Raw genomic sequence first — 18429 nt, 5'->3', positions numbered from 1 at the left:
CGCTCCTGTATTAACCGAGTAAATGCAACAGGCAGGGAACTCTATACCACAAACTCACATCCGGCATGTTATCCGAATGAATTTGGTTTTACAGCTTGTTCCATCAGAGTTAGGGGCGTGCTTGGTCTGTACAGTGCCTTCCGGCAGGGATGGTCAGTTTTGAGGGATTTGACAGGAGCGACCATTCGAAGGAAAAATGTCTAGTAAACAAGGAGTCTATAATGCATACATTAAGAGCTATGAGCACATGTTCGTTTTCACTATTGTGAAACATATGTGTTCTACTTAACATGTGCTCATAGCTCTTTACGGTATGCACTGTAGACTCCATGTTTACTAGACATTTTTCCTTCGAATGGTCGTTCCTGTCATAAGCCTGACTACTGATCGTTTATCATGGGACACATTGTATACCGCGCGTCTAAGGTTGGAAAACTTGCGGAGTAAAAGTTATCGTCGATAATGAAACCTTAATAATAGTCAGACTCTAATAAAAGTCGAAACTAATCACCACAATAAATGCATGGAGATACACAGAAGAGACAAATTACATTTCGTTTAAAAACGGTGCTACCAAAAGCTGTAATTTAGAACTAAGGAATGCGCTACTACAGTGAGAAAAAAATATAGGATTAGAGGTATGAGGAGAGGATAAGGGTCTGGAAATGAAGATCTTTCAAGAGAAGTTATTAAAGCCGGAGAAAAATGAATACAAAAAGAAACACGTAAAATTATTTACAGAGTATCTGCGAAACAGGACGTAGATACACCCAATACTGAAAATGACGTTGTAATTGTGTTACTTCACAGGGAAAGACATAATAAACTAAACACTTATCAGCGTGTTCACTGTCATGTGTAAGTTATTACGTAGATGCTTAACAATCTCCAGTGGCAGGCGTTGCAAGAAAGACTTTGTGTTTCACGTAGAGATTTAGATGCAGCATACGATCTGAGAAGAGATGGTCAACATATTAATTCCTCCTACATATCACCACGAGAAAAATTAGAGAAACTATAGTTCATACGGAAGATTATCAACCCTCGTTCCTTAACGCAACATTCGCAAATGGATCAGATCAGAGGGGAGTAGTTAGCGGCACCAGAAGTAGCTTCTGCGACACACGGTAAGGTGGCTCACACAGTACACACACACACACACACACATATATATATATATATATATATATATATATATATATATATATATATATATATATATATATATATATATATATATATATATATGCAAGAGCGTGCTCAGCTCCATCAAGGAAGTTACTCCCGTAAATAATAGGATAATGACGATGCGCTTACAATGTGCCAACAAAACATACACAATGGTTAATGTTCATGCTCCCACAAACGGAGACAACAAGAAAAACCCCATAGAAACAGAAAAGTTCTGGGAAAATTTGGAGAATATAATGGCCAAGATTCCAAAAGATGATACAAAAGTTCTACTCGGCGATTTTAATGCCCAAATTGGTAGAGAGAAAATACACCAAAAAACCGTAGGCAAATATCCTGCACATAAATTTACCAATAAAAATGGTACAAGGCTCGTCGAATTATGTAAGCAGAATAACCTGAAGATAATGTCAACATCTCTAAGAAAATGTCCAATAAAACAAAAGACATGGAGATCTCCTATACAACAAATTGGCGAGTTTCAAATAGATCATGTGGCGATTTCATACCCAGTACAAAAAGAAATTTACGACGTCCAAGTACGCAGAGGAGCAAACATTGATTCAGACCATTACCTAACTAGAATTAAAATCAAGTTTACAGCACGAAGAAGTCATCAGAAGAAAACAGAAATACACAAATATGACACCAAGAAGATTAAAGAATCTAAAGTAAAAGAAGAATGGGAGAAGGAAAAGGCAAACACATGGGAAGAATTTCATTCTAAAATCACGCGAATAGCTAAGGAAACTATTCCCTTGAAAAAGATATTCAAACACCCTTGGTGGGATTCAGACTGTGAAAATGCATTGGAAAGGAGAAAAAAGGCATTTCAAGAATATAACAGTAAAAAAATCACAAGAAAGTCTACATTTATTTAACGAGGTTAGAAAACAGGTTTCAAAATCTATTAGGCAAGCAAAAAGGAAGTACACAAAGGCACAACTGGATGCCATAGAAGAAAATTTCCAAAACTATAATACAAGAGACTTCTACAGAACTTTCGCAGATAAAATACGAGGATATATCCCTCAAAATTTATGTTTCAGAAAACCAGATGGTAAATTAGCCCTAACAAACCAGGAAAACTGTCAAGTATTGGCTCAATATTTTTCTAACCTACTAAATTGCCCAGAACCTAGTTTAAGGTTTCCCAAAGAAATCAGTGCCAACGCTCAACCGGATTCATTACCACCAACACAGGAAGAAATCAAATGTCACATTAAAAACTTAAAAAATAATAGAACATCTGGCGAAGATGGCATTGTTGCAAAGCTATTAAAAAACCTAGGACCAAAGACGTTGCAAGAGCTCACAAAAATAATAACAAAAATATGGGAAACAGAAAAATTACCAGAGGATTGGAAATGTGCCCTTATTCACCCGTTACATAAAAAAGGAGACAGAACAAATGTCAATAACTACAAGGGAATCTTACTTTTACAAGTCACCTACAAAATTCTCTCAACATGCCTGCTGAAAAGAACACCAGAGCAGCTGGAACGCCAAATTGGTGATTATCAAGCAGGCTTCCGCCCCGGTCGCTCATGCATAGAACAAATATTTAATTTAAAGACAATATTAAAACACAAAGCAATTAGAAATGCCCCCTTAATTTGTACATTTGTAGATTTTAAGAAAGCCTATGACTCAATTGACCGGAAATCTTTGTTTAACATTTTAGAGGAACTTGGACTTGACTCCAAAACACTAAGGCTTATCAAAGAATCACTGACAGACACTGTATCTAAAGTTAAATTCAGGGGAGAAATCTCTGAACCTTTTCTCATAAAAACTGGAGTACGTCAAGGTGACGGGCTATCTCCACTTCTGTTTAATATAGTCCTGGATAAAGTCATTAAGGAATGGGAAAAAGAATTAAAAAATCAATCCTACTGGAAACCAATCCATCTTGGTAGAACCAAAGACAACGTGGAGATATCTTGTTTAACATTCTCGGACGACTTGGCCATACTTGCAGATGATGAAGAAATCGCCACCAAACAAATAGAGATCCTTAAGGAATGCGCGGATAAAGTAGGTTTACAAATTTCGTTTTAAAAGACAGAATTTTTCTGTACGAAATTCCATATACACAGTTTGAACACAAAATATGGAAAAATAAATAGAGTAAAACATTTTAAATACCTAGGTGAAATTTTGGAGCCAACCGGAGGAGAGAAAGTTGCACAGAAGATCAGACAACAGAAAATGAAGAGAGCATATGGTATGACACATGAAATATACAATAAAAAATGCATCTCCTCGAACACAAAAATCAGACACTACTGCGCAGTAATTAAGCCAGCAGCACTATATGCTAGTGAAACGCTCACACTCCACACAAAATGTGATTTAGAAAAAATACTAAAAGAAGAACGCAAAATTATGAGAAAGATTTTAGGTCAAAAATTAACAGAAGAAGGATACCGGATACAATCAAGAAGAACCACAGAAACTATATCAAACCTGGCAGCAGACATAAGAAGGCGAAGATTAAAATTTTATGGACATGTCACTAGACTTCCCCCCACACGACTCACCAACAGAATTCTCACTTACATAGAAAAAGTCAAATCAACAACACCATGGATTAGCCAAGTAAAATTAGATTTACAAAAAGCAAATATTGAACTTAAAGATGTCAAAGATAGAAAAACTTTTAGAAATAAGGTGGAAAAGTGGATTGTATTGTCGGAGAAGGAAGCACTAAAGAGACCAGGAACAAAATGGACAGAAGAAAGAAAAAGAAAACATGGAGAACGAATGAAAGAAGTATGGAAGAAACGACGTCAGAAAGCTTTGCGTGATCCTTCTGGGTCCATTCGCGATAAGTAAGTAAGTAAGTAAGTATGTATATGGTGTTACAAAAAGGTACGGCCAAACTTTCAGGAAACATTCCTTACACACAAAGAAAGAAAATATGTTATGTGGACATGTGTCCGGAAACGCTTACTTTCCATGTTAGAGCTCATTTTATTACTTCTCTTCAAATCACATTAATCATGGAATGGAAATGGAAATGTCGTGTGGCTAGGGCCTCCCGTCGGGTAGACCGTTCGCCTGGTGCAGGTCTTTCGATTTGACGCCACTTCGGCGACCTGCGCGTAGATGGGGATGAAATGATGATGATTAGGACAACACAACACCCAGTCCCTGAGCGGAGAAAATTTCCGACCCAGCCGGGAATCGAACCCGGGCCCTTAGGATTGATAGTCTGTCACGCTGACCACTCAGCTACCGGGGCGGACTCATGGAATGGAAACACACAGCAACAGAACATACCAGCGTGACTTCAAATACTTTGTTACAGGAAATGTTCAAAATGTCCTCCGTTAGCGAGAATACATGCATCCACCCTCCGTCGCATGGAATCCCTGATACGCCGATGCAGCCCTGGAGAATGGCGTATTGTATCACAGCCGTCCACAATACGAGCACGAAGAGTCTCTACATTTGGTACCGGGGTTGCGTAGACAAGAGCTTTCAAATGCCCCCATAAATGAATGTCAAGAGAGTCGAGGTCAGGAGAGCGTGAAGGCCAGGCACATGTTCTAGCAGCACAGGTAGAGTATCCCGTATGAAATCATGATAAAGTGCTCCATTGAGCGTAGGTGGAAGAACATGAGGCCCAACGAAGACATCACCAACAATGCCTGCGCAAACGTTCACAGAAAATCTGTGTTGATGACGTGATTGCACAATTGCGTGTTGATTCTCGTCAGCCCACACATGTTGATTGTGAAAATTTACAATTTGATCACATTGGAATGAAGCCTCATCCGTAAAGAGAACATTTGCACTGAAATGAGGATTGACACATTGTTGGACGAACCATTCGCAGAAGTGTACCCGTGGAGGCCAGTCAGCTGCTGATAGTGCCTGCACACGCTGTACATGGTACGGAAACAACTGGTTCTCCCGTAGCACTCTCCATACAGTGACGTGGTCAACGTTACCTTGTACAGCACCAACGTCTCTGACGCTGACGTTAGGGTTATCGTCAACAGCACGAAGAATTGCCTCGTCCATTGCAGGTGTCCTCGTCGTTCTAGGTCCTCCCCAGTCGCGAGTCATAGACTGGAATGTTCCGTGCTCCCTAAGACGCCGATCAATTACTTCGAACGTCTTTCTGCGGGACACCTTCATTCTGGAAATCTGTCTCGATACAAACGTACCGCGCCACGGCTATTGCCCCGTGCTAATCCATACATCAAATGGGCATCTGCCAACTCCGCATTTGTAAACTTTGTACTGACTGCAAAACCACGTTCGTGATGAATATTAACCTGTTGATGCTACGTACTGATGTGTTTGAGCAATCGCAATGAGTCGCATGTTAACACAAGCACCGAAGTCAACATTACCTTCCTTCAATTGGGCCAACTGGCAGTGAATCGAGGAAGTACAGTACATACTGACGAAACTAAAATGAGCTATAACATGGAAATTAAGCGTTTCACATAACATCTTTTCTTTATTTGTGTGTGAGGAATGTTTCCTGAAAGTTTGACCGTACCTTTTTGTAACACCCTGTATATATAAAAACAAGAAAAGGAACTGATAGGAACTGGAAATGGATGTAACACAATGGTGCATTTATAACTCATTAATGAAATAATAATATGGAGTAGGTTAGTTAAGTTCCACGTTCTGGCCTAGACGGGCCAAGCGGACTCGACCGCCTACCATGTCATGGCGTCACTGGATGCAGTATGGAAGGGCATGTGGTCAGCACACCGCTCTCCTCGTCGCTGTAGGGTTTCTTGGCTTTGGAACCGCTACTGATCGGTCGAGCAGCTCCTCAGTTGGTCTCACGAGGCAGAGTGCACTCCGTACTAGTCCTCCACCCCATGAAAAAAAAAAAAGAAACTGGCAATGCCAGGAATCGAACCCGCGTCCCCCGCAAAGCAGGCAGTCACGCTGGCCGCTTTCTTTTTCTTTTTTTTTATTAAATCTCATTTTGTTTGTTAATGTTCGTTGTCTTTGTTTGGGGCGGACGTCCCAAGACATCCCTTGAAGTTCGTTGTAGATCTATTCACTCAGCTTTTTTAAATACAGAGGGCTGCTAACCCTCCGACCGAACACGCTGAGCTGCCGTGCCGGCTACGACTCAGTTACGCATGAGGACATAAAAAGGTGTAATCCATATTAATTACTACTCTGTCAGGTGTACCACTGTCAGAGCGCCAAGGGAAAACGCGTCAACACTCTCCGTGTTTGCGGTGGACGGCGCTGCAGACGGCGCTGCACTATCCACGTGTATACCTGTACTGCTGCAAACAAACCCATTTTCTGACTAACATTACAGTGCAATCCTAACTGGCCAAACGAACAATATGTCTCGGGCCCTAGTCGCGTGAGATTGTTCAGTACCTGCATGGCGCTGACTGTGGAAATTTTGAGAAAGATACTGGCTCGCTTTCAACAAAATCTATATAAAGAGCCTTTAAAAAACCAAAGAACCGATTTTATCTATGTTGTATACTGAAGAACGCACAGCCCTACATCTATGTTGCAGTTACTGTATCAGCAGAAGGATATCAGGATAGTGAATACTTCAGAATTGAAACAGCAATCTATGATGAGTTTCTATATCACCAGCACTGTTCGCAGCAGTCCTGAAGAACGGTTCCATATCTGTAAACTCGGAAAGAGAAGGACAAATACGTATTAATGGCACATATGTGAACTATTTAAGTTCTGCTTGCATTGTACTATTTGTCTTTAGTCCAGGTAAACTTCAACAACTGGAAGAGCAAGTTTTACTTTAAACTTAAAATCAATTGCAAGACTAAATGGAGACTTAACACACAACTAAACAGCAATTATTCAGAAACACTGAAAATAAAATAAATACGAAGCGAAGTAGGTGAGTAAGACGAGGTCGACAGCATAGGAAGTAGAGAAAAAGTGCTACACATACACCACGTGGCACATCGATAGCTTGGAAGAGTTAACCGTTACACTGGCATACACCAAGGCACAGACGAAGGGGTAGAAGACAATGCCCTTTGTTGGCCTGCATACTTGTCAGTATACTTCCTAGAAGCACACTGCGCATCTCATTTCTCATCCGTGACGAGCATGCGAAATGACTCGTAACATTGTTGCACGTACTTCACCGCCTTATTTCGGCACTCTATTTCTGTGAGCCTACTGGCTACTACTAGCTTCCATTCAGCAGGTTTTGTGTCTGAAAACGGCGTAGAATAAACGAATCATCATCTTTCTTGGGTAAAATTGCTATCTTCGAAAATATGGCCAAAATAAGTAGGAATATGTCGTAATGGCCTTTTGTTGACAATCATCTCGTTCTTCTGTTGCAAGTAATCTGAGAGCAAGTTTTGTTTAACTGATCGATTATAAAACGGTACAACGGCTTCTTTGCCATGTCTCTCAGATCAAAACCATAGTAGTGGCAGAGCGCTCTCTGAACTAAATACTTCTACCTCAAGAGACCAGTTATATCTCTAAACAAAATATTCGTGCGTCTTTTCTGTGAACCTCATATGACTAATAAAAAGCAAAGAAATTGCGACGGAGGTAGAGAAAGGGTGAGCTTTCATAAACAGTTGTCTGCTGTAAATAATGATTAAACAATCAACGATTCTTTTAAAATTGCGATAATGTCAAGTTCAGTGAGCAGTTATGGTAAAATATAAGTGACTCTGTCTGAGTCAGTTTTGTTATTGTGGTCTACAGTCCGCAGACTAGCTTGGTGCACCTCTCTACATTTATCCATTTCAAGCAAGCCTCTTGAATTCTGCATAACTCTACATCCTACATTCACTCGAACCTGCTTATGTAGCCAAGCCATGGTCTCTTTCTACAATGCCTCCTCAAATTCATACACATACACACAGATTTCATTATATTAATTCCATCGCTATTATCTGTCCATAACTTGGACGCAAAGGTTTCAAATACCCTTTATTTCGACATTAAAGTTTTTTTTATTTATACGGTACTGCGGTATGTTATATAAAACTATTACTGAAGACACCAACTTTTCGGTCACGACTACAGCGGCCTTTTTCTAGATCTACTAATGTATTTTAACTATCCAGAGTCACTTATATTTTACCATGACTGCTCACTGAACTTGACATTATCACAATTTTAAAAGAATCGTTGATTATTTAATCATTATTTACAGCAGACAACTGTTTATGAAAGCTCACCCTTTCTCTACCTCCGTCGCAATTTCTTTTCTTTTTATTAGTCATATGAGGTTCACAGAAAAGACGTACGAATATTTTGTTTAGAGATATAACGGGTCTCTTGAGGCAGAAGGAGTAGGAACTTTAGTGTAATAGGTAATTCCGTTGGAGGGAGTGAGGATCTGTTGTTGCTTCTTGCATTGTACCAGGGTGCATACTGTGATTGGTAGTCATCGGGCAATGAGGTGTGAGCTCCTGTTTTCCTCTTGCTGGACGCGGGCCGCAATATAATTGCGTAGCCTTCCACGACCAGACTCTGGGCAGCAAAAACACTCAGTAGACCCAGAAGAAGATCAGTGTAACTGTGGACGGAACGTTGGCTTCTCCAGTAATAATTTTTTACAATATGATGCGGTACCATACCCAGAAAACTTATTGTCAACTGACCCTGGCGGCGGAACCTCAACATTTTTATGTTGTATTTCATTCAGACTTTGTTGATTACTTATAGCAGACAACTGTGTACGGAAGTTCTTTCTCCCTCTTTTTCAACCTTTGTTGCAACTTCTTTTGTTCTTATTAGACACATGAGTTTGAGAGAAAAGACGTACGAATATTTTGTTTGGAGAATTAACAAAGGCGTCTAGCTGAATGTACTCAAAGTGCTGGCCACTGGAACAGTCTTAACACTGGAAATATGGTCTTGCGTTTTTTTTTCCCCAAAGCGATCGTCATAGAGACTTCGAAGATCGGTCACAGGCACGAGCGTTAACATGTCAGTGCCGTAACGTCTGCAGCAACGCGAAACAGAGGCGACTGTTTTGTGTACCCAATGGCACGTCATACCGTCACGTCAACTGCTCGCCCCTTATGACGGCGACGGGCGCAGCCTGGCAATGTTAGTTATACTATGGGTCACCTCACACGGCTACACCCATCGTGATCTTGCACGCAGAACTGGGACTCGTCTGGAAAACGATGCTGCCACTCCTGCGTCCACTGCCGTAGTAGGGTGCATCAACATCGGCCACCAAGGGAAGCCACAACAAGAGTCGCCATGACGACAGTCCATCGTGCTACCGACAACGCAGCACTGTCCAAGTGCATACTTGTCTTGCTGCAAACAAACCTATTTGCTGACTCACGTAATATGACATATCCATACAATCCTAAATGGCCGAACGAATAATTTGACTGGCCTCTCTGGCGCTAGTCGCGTGGGCCCTTTCAGTTTCTGCATGGCATCGAGTGTGGCTCTGTACCACTATCAGCGCATCAAGGGAAGCCACAACAATAGCCACTGCGCTTACAGCACATGGTGCTACAGTCGGCGCCGCACTATCCATGTGTATACTTGTTCTGCTGCTGTCAAGCTCAGTTCCTGACTCACGTTATGTGACGTAGCTGTACAGTCCTACACGGAAGAACGAACCGAACGAACAATATGTCTGGCCTCTCAGGCGCTAGACGCGTGGGGCCGTTCAGTTTCTGCATGGCATTGAGTGTGGCCGTCCTGAACCCAACGAATCCCTATTCGCATAACAGTGATGGGATAACCGTTGTTTCGATAGGCCGCGATCCTGTCGCTGCCGACTTCCGATACATTCTCCTTACACGCTGCATAACACGATCTTCTCATAAACAACGAACATTCTGATGCGATTCCTGAATGACAAAGCCGTTGCGTTATCTTCCCTTATGCACAGAATGTAGATTGGCGTTGTCTTTACCCACTCTGTGTGGTTGCTCTGAAATGCTGCTCATTTGCAAATGCAAGAATGTACTACACCTCATGCCAATCTGACGTCTGTTGCACGTAGCTTCAGTTTTAACGGCCAGTAGAGTATATTGGTGCCGTTTCTTCGCCTGTCCTCCACTTTGGCCTGAATGAAGCAAAGCGAGACGAATGCAGCGGCGCCAGCACACCTGGCTGGCCACACATCGCCATGCCATGCGTCTGGCTGCCGACTGTATGCGGCCACGTGACCTGCTTCTGGATCACGGCCACAGCAAGCCATCTGCGCTCCACCGGGTACAGCACTTCAAGCGCTCTCGCGCCAGACGCATACGTCACATAATTTCACGGTCCGTACGCAGAACACACTAAGTCACAATGATCATATGACAGCACTTCCATTTGGTTCACTATAATAGCAGCTAACTACGAGGGGGCGTTCAGTAAGTAATCCTACACTTTTTTTTCTCGACCAGTTTCGGTTGAAAAATGCAGAATTTGTTGTAGGACATCGTGGAATATTCCCGCTTCAGCCCCTATAGTTTCATGACGTCCCGATAGCTGGCGGCACTATACGTAGCCTTCAAAATGGCGTCTGTAACGGAGGTGCGTTCCAAGCAGACCGTTGTCATGAGCTTCTTTTGGTGGAAAACCAGAGCATCGCAGATATTCATAGCCGTTTGCAGAATGTCTACGGAGCCCTAACAGCAAACAAACGCACATTGAGTCGTTGGGCGAGACGTCTGTAGTCAAAGCAACAATGTCGCGCAAAACTGTCCTATCCCCGGGCGTGCCGCCGACTCCTGCAATGTGGCAACGTACAGTTAATCTCATTCGAGGTGATTGACGGATCACAGACAAACATCTCGTTGCACAACTGGACATCTTCGTTGGTAGAGCTAAAATACCCGTCGTTGGAGTACATACTGTTGGAGATCTCAAGGGTGTTTGCCGCTGAGTTCCTCGTCTCCTAATAGACGACCATAAAAACAACTATGGACCGTTTGTTGTGGAATTGCTTCAGCATTCGTGCTGATTATCCATCTCCTCCGAAGAAAAAGTTCAAGGCCACATCTGCGCCGGTAAAGTCATGGCGACGGTCTTCAGGGACTCTAAAGGGTTTATTACGTCTGATGTCCTCCCTCCTCTAGACTGGCAATGGCAAGGAAAGCGTTTCTGAAGAAGAGAAATTTGTTAACATCGAGTATAGATTTAAGTGTCAGGAAATCGTTTCTGAAAGTATTTGTATGGAGTGTAGCCATGTATGGAAGTGAAACATGGACGATAAATAGTTTGGACAGGAAGAGAATAGAAGCTTTCGAAATGTGGTGCTACAGAAGAATGCTGAAGATTAGATGGGTAGATCACATAACTAACGAGGAGGTATTGAACAGAATTGGGGAGAAGAGGAGTTTGTGGCACAACTTGACGAGAAGAAGGGACCGGTTGGTAGGACACGTTCTGAGGCATCAAGGGATCACAAATTTAGTATTGGAGGGCAGGGTGGAGAGTAAAAATCGTAGAGGGAGACCAAGATATGAATACACTAAGCAGATTCAGAAGGATGTAGGTCGCAGTAGGCACTGGGAGATGAAGAAACTTGTACAGGATAGGGTATCATGGAGAGCTGCATCAAACCAGTCTCAGGACTGAAGACCACAACAACAACAACAACAACAACAACAACGTCCTCCCTCGTCGTGCAACGATCATATAGGAATGTGTTGTGCTACCATCAGGAAGTTGCAGAAACGACTTGCATCGTATTCGTCGCCACAACAATGCAAACAAACTTCTCCTTCTCCACGACAACAAAGGCCTCGCACGAGTCCTTGCACCCGAGAGGAACTCACAAAACTTCATTGGACTCTTGTTCCTCATCCACTCTACAGCTTGGATCTCGCACCTTCCGACTTCCATGTCTTTGGCCATTGAATGTTCAAATATTCAAATATGTGTGAAATCCTAAGGGACCAAACTGCTGAGGTCATCAGTCCCTAGACTTTTTTTTTTTTTTGTCATCAGTCTACTGACTGGTTTGATGCGGCCCGCCACGAATTCCTTTCCTGTGCTAACCTCTTCATCTCAGAGTAGCACTTGCAACCTACGTCCTCAATTATTTGCTTGACGTATTCCAATCTCTGTCTTCCTCTAGAGTTTTTGCCCTCTACAGTTCCCTCTAGTACCATGGAAGTCATTCCCTCATGTCTTAGCAGATGATCTATCATACTGTCCCTTCTCCTTATCAGTGTTTTCCACATATTCCTTTCCTCTCCGATTCTGCGTAGAACCTGCTCATTCCTTACCTTATCAATCCACCTAATTTTCAACATTCGTCTATAGCACCACATCTCAAATGCTTCGATTCTCTTCTGTTCCGGTTTTCCCACAGTCCATGTTTCACTACCATACAATGCTGTACTCCAGACGTACATCCTCAGAAATTTCTTCCTCAAATTAAGGCCGGTATTTGATATTAGTAGACTTCTCTTGGTCAGAAATGCCTTTTTTGCCATAGCGAGTCTGCTTTTGATGTCCTCTTTGCTCCGTCCGTCATTGGTTATTTTACTGCCTAGGTAGCAGAATTCCTTAACTTCATTGACTTCGTGACCATCAAACCTGATGTTAAGTTTCTCGCTGTTCTCTACCTTCGTCTTTCTCCGATTTACTCTCAAACCATACTGTGTACTCATTAGACTGTTCATTCCGTTCAGCAGATCATTTAATTCTTCTTCACTTTCACTCAGGATAGCAATGTCATCAGCGAATCGTATCATTGATATCCTTTCACCTTGTATTTTAATTCCACTCCTGAACCTTTCTTTTATTTTATCAATGCTTCCTCGATGTACAGATTGAAGAGTAGTGACGAAAGGCTACAGCCTTGTCTTACACCCTTCTTAATACGAGCACTTCATTCTTGATCGTCCACTCTTATTATTCCCTCTTGGTTGTTGTACATATTGTATAAGACCCGTCTCTCCCTATAGCTTACCCCTACTTTTTTCAAAATCTCGAACAGCTTGCACCATTTTATATTGTCGAACGCTTTTTCCAGGTCGACAAATCCTATGAAAGTGTCTTGATTTTTCTTTAGCCTTGCTTCCATTATTAGCCGTAACGTCAGAATTGCCTCTCTCGCCGCTTTACTTTTCCTAAAGCCAAACTGATCGTCACCTAGCGCATTCTCAATTTTCTTTTCCATTCTTCTGTATATTATTCTTTTGAGCAGCTTCGATGCATGAGCTGTTAAGCTGATTGTGCGATAATTCTCGCACTTGTCAGCTCTTGCCGTCTTCGAATTTGTGTGGATGATGCTTTTCCGAAAGTCAGATGGTATATCGCCAGACTCATATATTCTACACACCAACGCGAATAGTCGTTTTGTTGCCACTTCCCTAAATGATTTTAGAAATTCTGATGGAATGTTATCTATCCCTTCTGCCTTATTTGACCGTAAGTCCTCCAAAGCTCTTTTAAATTCCGATTCTAATACTGGATCCCCTATCTCTTCTAAATCGACTCCTGTTTCTTCTTCTATCACATCAGACAAATCTTCACCCTCATAGTGGCTTTCAATGTATTCTTTCCACCTATCTGCTCCCTCCTCTGCATTTAACAGTGGAATTCCCGTTGCACTCTTAATGTTACCACCGTTGCTTTTAATGTCACCAAAGGGTGTTTTGACTTTCCTGTATGCTGAGTCTGTCCTTCCGACAATCATATCTTTTTCGATGTCTTCACATTTTTCCTGCAGCCATTTCGTCTTAGCTTCCCTGCACTTCCTATTTATTTCATTCTTCAGCGACTTGTATTTCTGTATTCCTGATTTTCCCGGAACATGTTTGTACTTCCTCCTTTCATCAATCAACTGAAGTATTTCTTCTGTTACCCATGGTTTCTTCGCAGCTACCTTCTTTGTACCTATGTTTTCCTTCCCAACTTCTGTGATGGACCTTTTTAGGGATGTCCATTCCACTTCAACTGCACTGCCTACTGCGCTATTCCTTATTGCTGTATCTATAGCGTTAGAGAACTTCAAACGTATCTCGTCATTCCTTAGTACTTCCGTATCCCACTTCTTTGCGTATTGATTCTTCCTGACTAATGTCTTGAACTTCAGCCTACTCTTCATCACTACTATATTGTGATCTGAGTCTGTATCTGCTCCTGGGTACGCCTTACAATCCAGTATCTGATTTTGGAATCTCTGTCTGACCATGGTGTAATCTAATTGAAATCTTCCCGCATCTCCCGGCCAAGTATACCTCCTCCTGTTGTGATTCTTGAACAGGGTATTCGCTATTACTAGCTGAAACTTGTTACAGAACTCAATTAGTCTTTCTCCTCTTTCATTCCTTGTCCCAAGCCCATATTCTCCTGTAACCTTTTCTTCTACTCCTTCCCCTACAACTGCATTCCAGTCGCCCATGACTATTAGATTTTCGTCCCCCTTTACATACTGCATTATCCTTTCAATATCCTCAAACACTTTTTCTATCTGTTCATCTTCAGCTTGCGACGTCGGCATGTATACCTGAACTATCGTTGTCGGTGTTGGTCTGCTGTCGATTCTGATTAGAACAACCCGGTCACTGAACTGTTCACAGTAACACACCCTCTGTCCTACCTTCCTATTCATAACGAATCCTACAATGTTATACCATTTTCTGCTGCTGTTGATATTACCCGATACTCATCTGACCAGAAATCCTTGTCTTCCTTCCACTTCACTTCACTGATCCCTACTATATCTAGATTGAGCCTTTGCATTTCCCTTTTCAGATTTTCTAGTTTCCCTACCACGTTCAAGCTTCAGACATTCCACGCCCCGACTCGTAGAACGTTATCCTTCCGTAGATTATTCAATCTTTTTCTCATGGTAACCTCCCCTTGGCAGTCCCCTCCCGGAGATCCGAATGGGGGACTATTCCGGAATCTTTTGCCAATGGAGAGATCATCATGACACTTCTTCAATTACAGGCCACATGTCCTGTGGATACACGTTACGTGTCTTTAATGCAGTGGTTTCCATTGCCTTCTGCATCCTCATGTCGTTGAACATTGCTGATTCTTCCGCCTTTAGGGGCATTTTCCCACCCCTAGGACAAGAGAGTGCCCTGAACCTCTATCCGCTCCTCCGCCCTCTTTGACAAGGCCGTTGGCAGAATGAGGCTGACTTCTTATGCCGGAAGTCTTCGGCCGCCAATGCTGATTATTTATCAAAATTTAGACAGTGGCGGGGATCGAACCCGGGACCGAAGACGTTTTCATTACGAATCAAAGACGCTAACCCTAGACCACGGGTGCCCTAGACTTACACACTACTTAATTTAACCTTTGCTAGGAACAACACACACACATCCACGCCTGAGGGAAGACTCGAACCTCCGGCGGGAGGGGCCGCGAAATGGTTCAGAATGGTTCAAATGGCTCTGAGCACTATGGGACTCAACTTCTGAGGTCATCAGTCCCCTAGAACTTAGAACTAATTGAACCTAACTAACCTAAGGACATCACACACATCCATGCCCGAGGCAGGATTCGAACCTGCGACCGTAGCGGTCGCTCGGCTCCAGACTGTAGCGCCTAGAACCGCACGGCCACTCTGGCCGGCGGGCCGCGAAATCCGTGACATTGCGCCTCAAACGGCGCGGCCACTCGGCTCGGCGACCAATTGACGGATGCACTCTGTGGGAAACAGTACGCGGATGATGGGGACGTATTGATGCAGTAACGCGTTAGCTGCGACGTACCATGCAGGCAAGAATGTCCTCCCACGAAGGTAGCATAAACGCCACCGGATGAATGGAGATTATGTTGAAAAATGGGGTTTTGTAGCGAAAAGAGTGGGGGAATAATATGGTGTATTGGAACCCGAATAAAACCAACTCCCTTTCAGAAAAAAGTGTTACATTACTTACTGGACGCCCCTCACACAAAAGCTAAAGCCTTTTAACAAGGAAAAAAAAAGGGATGATCAAAAAGTATCCGTTTGAGGGCTTTGCTGCAGCGTATATGCAACGTAGAGCGACTCCGATGCGGGAATATAAGTAGCCACATGCAGACAAAGGATTAGTGTGGCACTCGTAACTTCGCGGCGTGTATGCGCTAAATGCAGAGACGTGAACTATGATCGCGTTATTACCAAATGCATCCAAAACGGAGCAACAGGCTTTCATTCTCTTCTTGGCTGCCGTAGCACAAACACAGGTAGACATCCATCAGAGAATAAAGAATATGTATGGCGCAGCATGTCTGTCAAAATTCACTGTTGTGTAATTGTGCGACAAGTTCTGTGTTGCTGCTTCATGATGATGTATGCGCCCCCTAAATGCAAATGTCGTAATGTAGAAGTTACGCCTGCTCAAGTGGGAGACAGTTGAGCGGACGCCTTAGGTCCCTTAAAAAAGGCCTTAAAGTGTCGACGATTCCTGCCAGACGAGGATTTGCAGCAGGCAGTTACAGACTTCTTCACGCAGCAGGACACGGCGTTCTACCAAGGTGGTACGAGTATCTCCAACCTAGTGATTAGGTGAGATGATTGACTCAATGCATAGGACAATTTTTCCTGATTGACATAACGGTTCGAGACTGTACGAAATGGTTGAAATGGCTCTGAGCACTATGGGACTCAACTGCTGTGGTTACCAGTCCCCTAGAACTTAGAACTACTTAAACCTAACTAACCTAAGGACATCACACACATCCATGCCCGAGGCAGGATTCGAACCTGCGACCGTAGCAGTCGCACGGTTCCGGACTGCGCGCCTAGAACTGCGAGACCACCGCGGCCGGCTGAAATCAGCACTAAGACCGTCAATAAAAAGAAGAAAAAAATCTTAGATCTTTGCAGGATTCTAGGGAAGTTTAGTTGTTCTCTTGAGAAAATTGGCTACAAAACTCTAGTTTTATTCTTGACTACTGCTGCAGTACTTACAAAGTTGACATTATGGAGTTACTCCCATGGTAGCCGAAAACAGATTGCTCTACCGAGTCCTTACAACACCCATTGTATCTACTACAGACGCTGCATAAACTAGGGTACTACAGCTCAATACCCATCATGATGTAGGTGCACTGTAATTACTAGTTTATTTGCAAGTAGGTTTTGCCTTGGATGACTTCGAAGGAATTCATTGAAGACTGTCAGTATAGATTGGGGCGCTGCATTTAGCGGTTCCCATCGAGTGGCGGATGCCTTACATACACTGGGAGTTTAATATTATCCATTACAGATATTTGTATTTTGTGAACGGCACACTTATGTTTGTTGACTTTTTAGCGTTTTAACCTCATGAGATAAGTTTTACTACTTGATTATGAGAGCGCTGTCTCTCGAAACGCTTTGTTGAATTGTGGGTAGGACAAAAATTACGGTTGAATGTTACCAATTATTGCTGTGTAAACACTGAGATTCACACTTTCCCTTCACTTCCAACAACGTAAACAATACAGAACACTGTACCTCAGAAGTACCCTTGGAACCCTTTCACCCACACAATGCACTTCCGGACTTGTCGCCTTATTTGCGGGTCTGAGAAAGGCAAAGACAATCTAGCTGGAGTAGACCCCAGGAAGGCACAATTGTGCGAGGTTTACATTGTCATCACGCTTGCAATTGTTGAACTTTCTCTACAGGCGAGTGTAGACGGAAAACTGTTTACCACAGGGGTAGCTAACTTTAAAGGAATGATGTTCAGACTGAGCGCTGCAGGATTTGTAGTGTTAATAGTGTCAGTGTCATGACTTGTCGTTGGCCACGGGTTCTGGTATGGCGAAGTGGGTTTGTAACACAAGCACCAGTGTGCATTAAAGTTGTCAGCATGGATACAGTCATGGTGGGCATGGCTTTACTCGTAAAGCTGTTTTATCAAAACAACAGCAATAGTTCCGTTGCTCTTCACGAGCATCGACGCGTTAAAGGAATAGGAGACGCCCTCTTCACGTACCGAATTAACTGGCGATTAGGGAATTGCTCCTTGGGGAGGACGACGGCCCACTGTGCCACAAATTGTTGTAGAAGTTACTGTTGCTATGGCTAAGAATGCTGGACTCAGTGTTCGTTCTTCAAGCAACGCACGAGCTGTGTCACAACAGCTGAACATTCTACGGTTCACCATTCGAAAAGTACTGCGAACGTTTGAGAAATAAAAATAACTTTGCAATTGAGACTGATTCTTTACATAACTGTGAAATGGTATCTCTAGTGCGCTTACAGGCTGTCGTGAATCCAGAGAGTCGTCACACTGAGCAACATTTGTAGCCAGAACGTAAGCATGGTACGCAGTTAACGAATGTAACCCCCCTCATTTGGAAATTAAAATCTTTTTCTTTCAA

The 18429-nt window shown here is 42.9% G+C and overlaps 1 protein-coding gene across 1 annotated transcript in view; it reads right to left on the bottom strand.

Moving 5' to 3' along the window:
• The window catches only part of LOC124789977 (homeobox protein B-H1), a 467814-nt gene that overhangs the window by 414415 nt on the left and 34970 nt on the right, over nt 1–18429 (bottom strand). The window lies entirely within an intron of this gene.

The sequence above is a fragment of the Schistocerca piceifrons genome, chromosome 3 (genome assembly GCF_021461385.2).
Source record: "Schistocerca piceifrons isolate TAMUIC-IGC-003096 chromosome 3, iqSchPice1.1, whole genome shotgun sequence".
Classification (NCBI taxonomy): Eukaryota; Metazoa; Arthropoda; class Insecta; order Orthoptera; family Acrididae; genus Schistocerca; species Schistocerca piceifrons.
The sequence above is the reverse complement of the archived record's forward strand: the minus strand, read 5'-3'. Positions and strand labels throughout refer to the sequence as shown.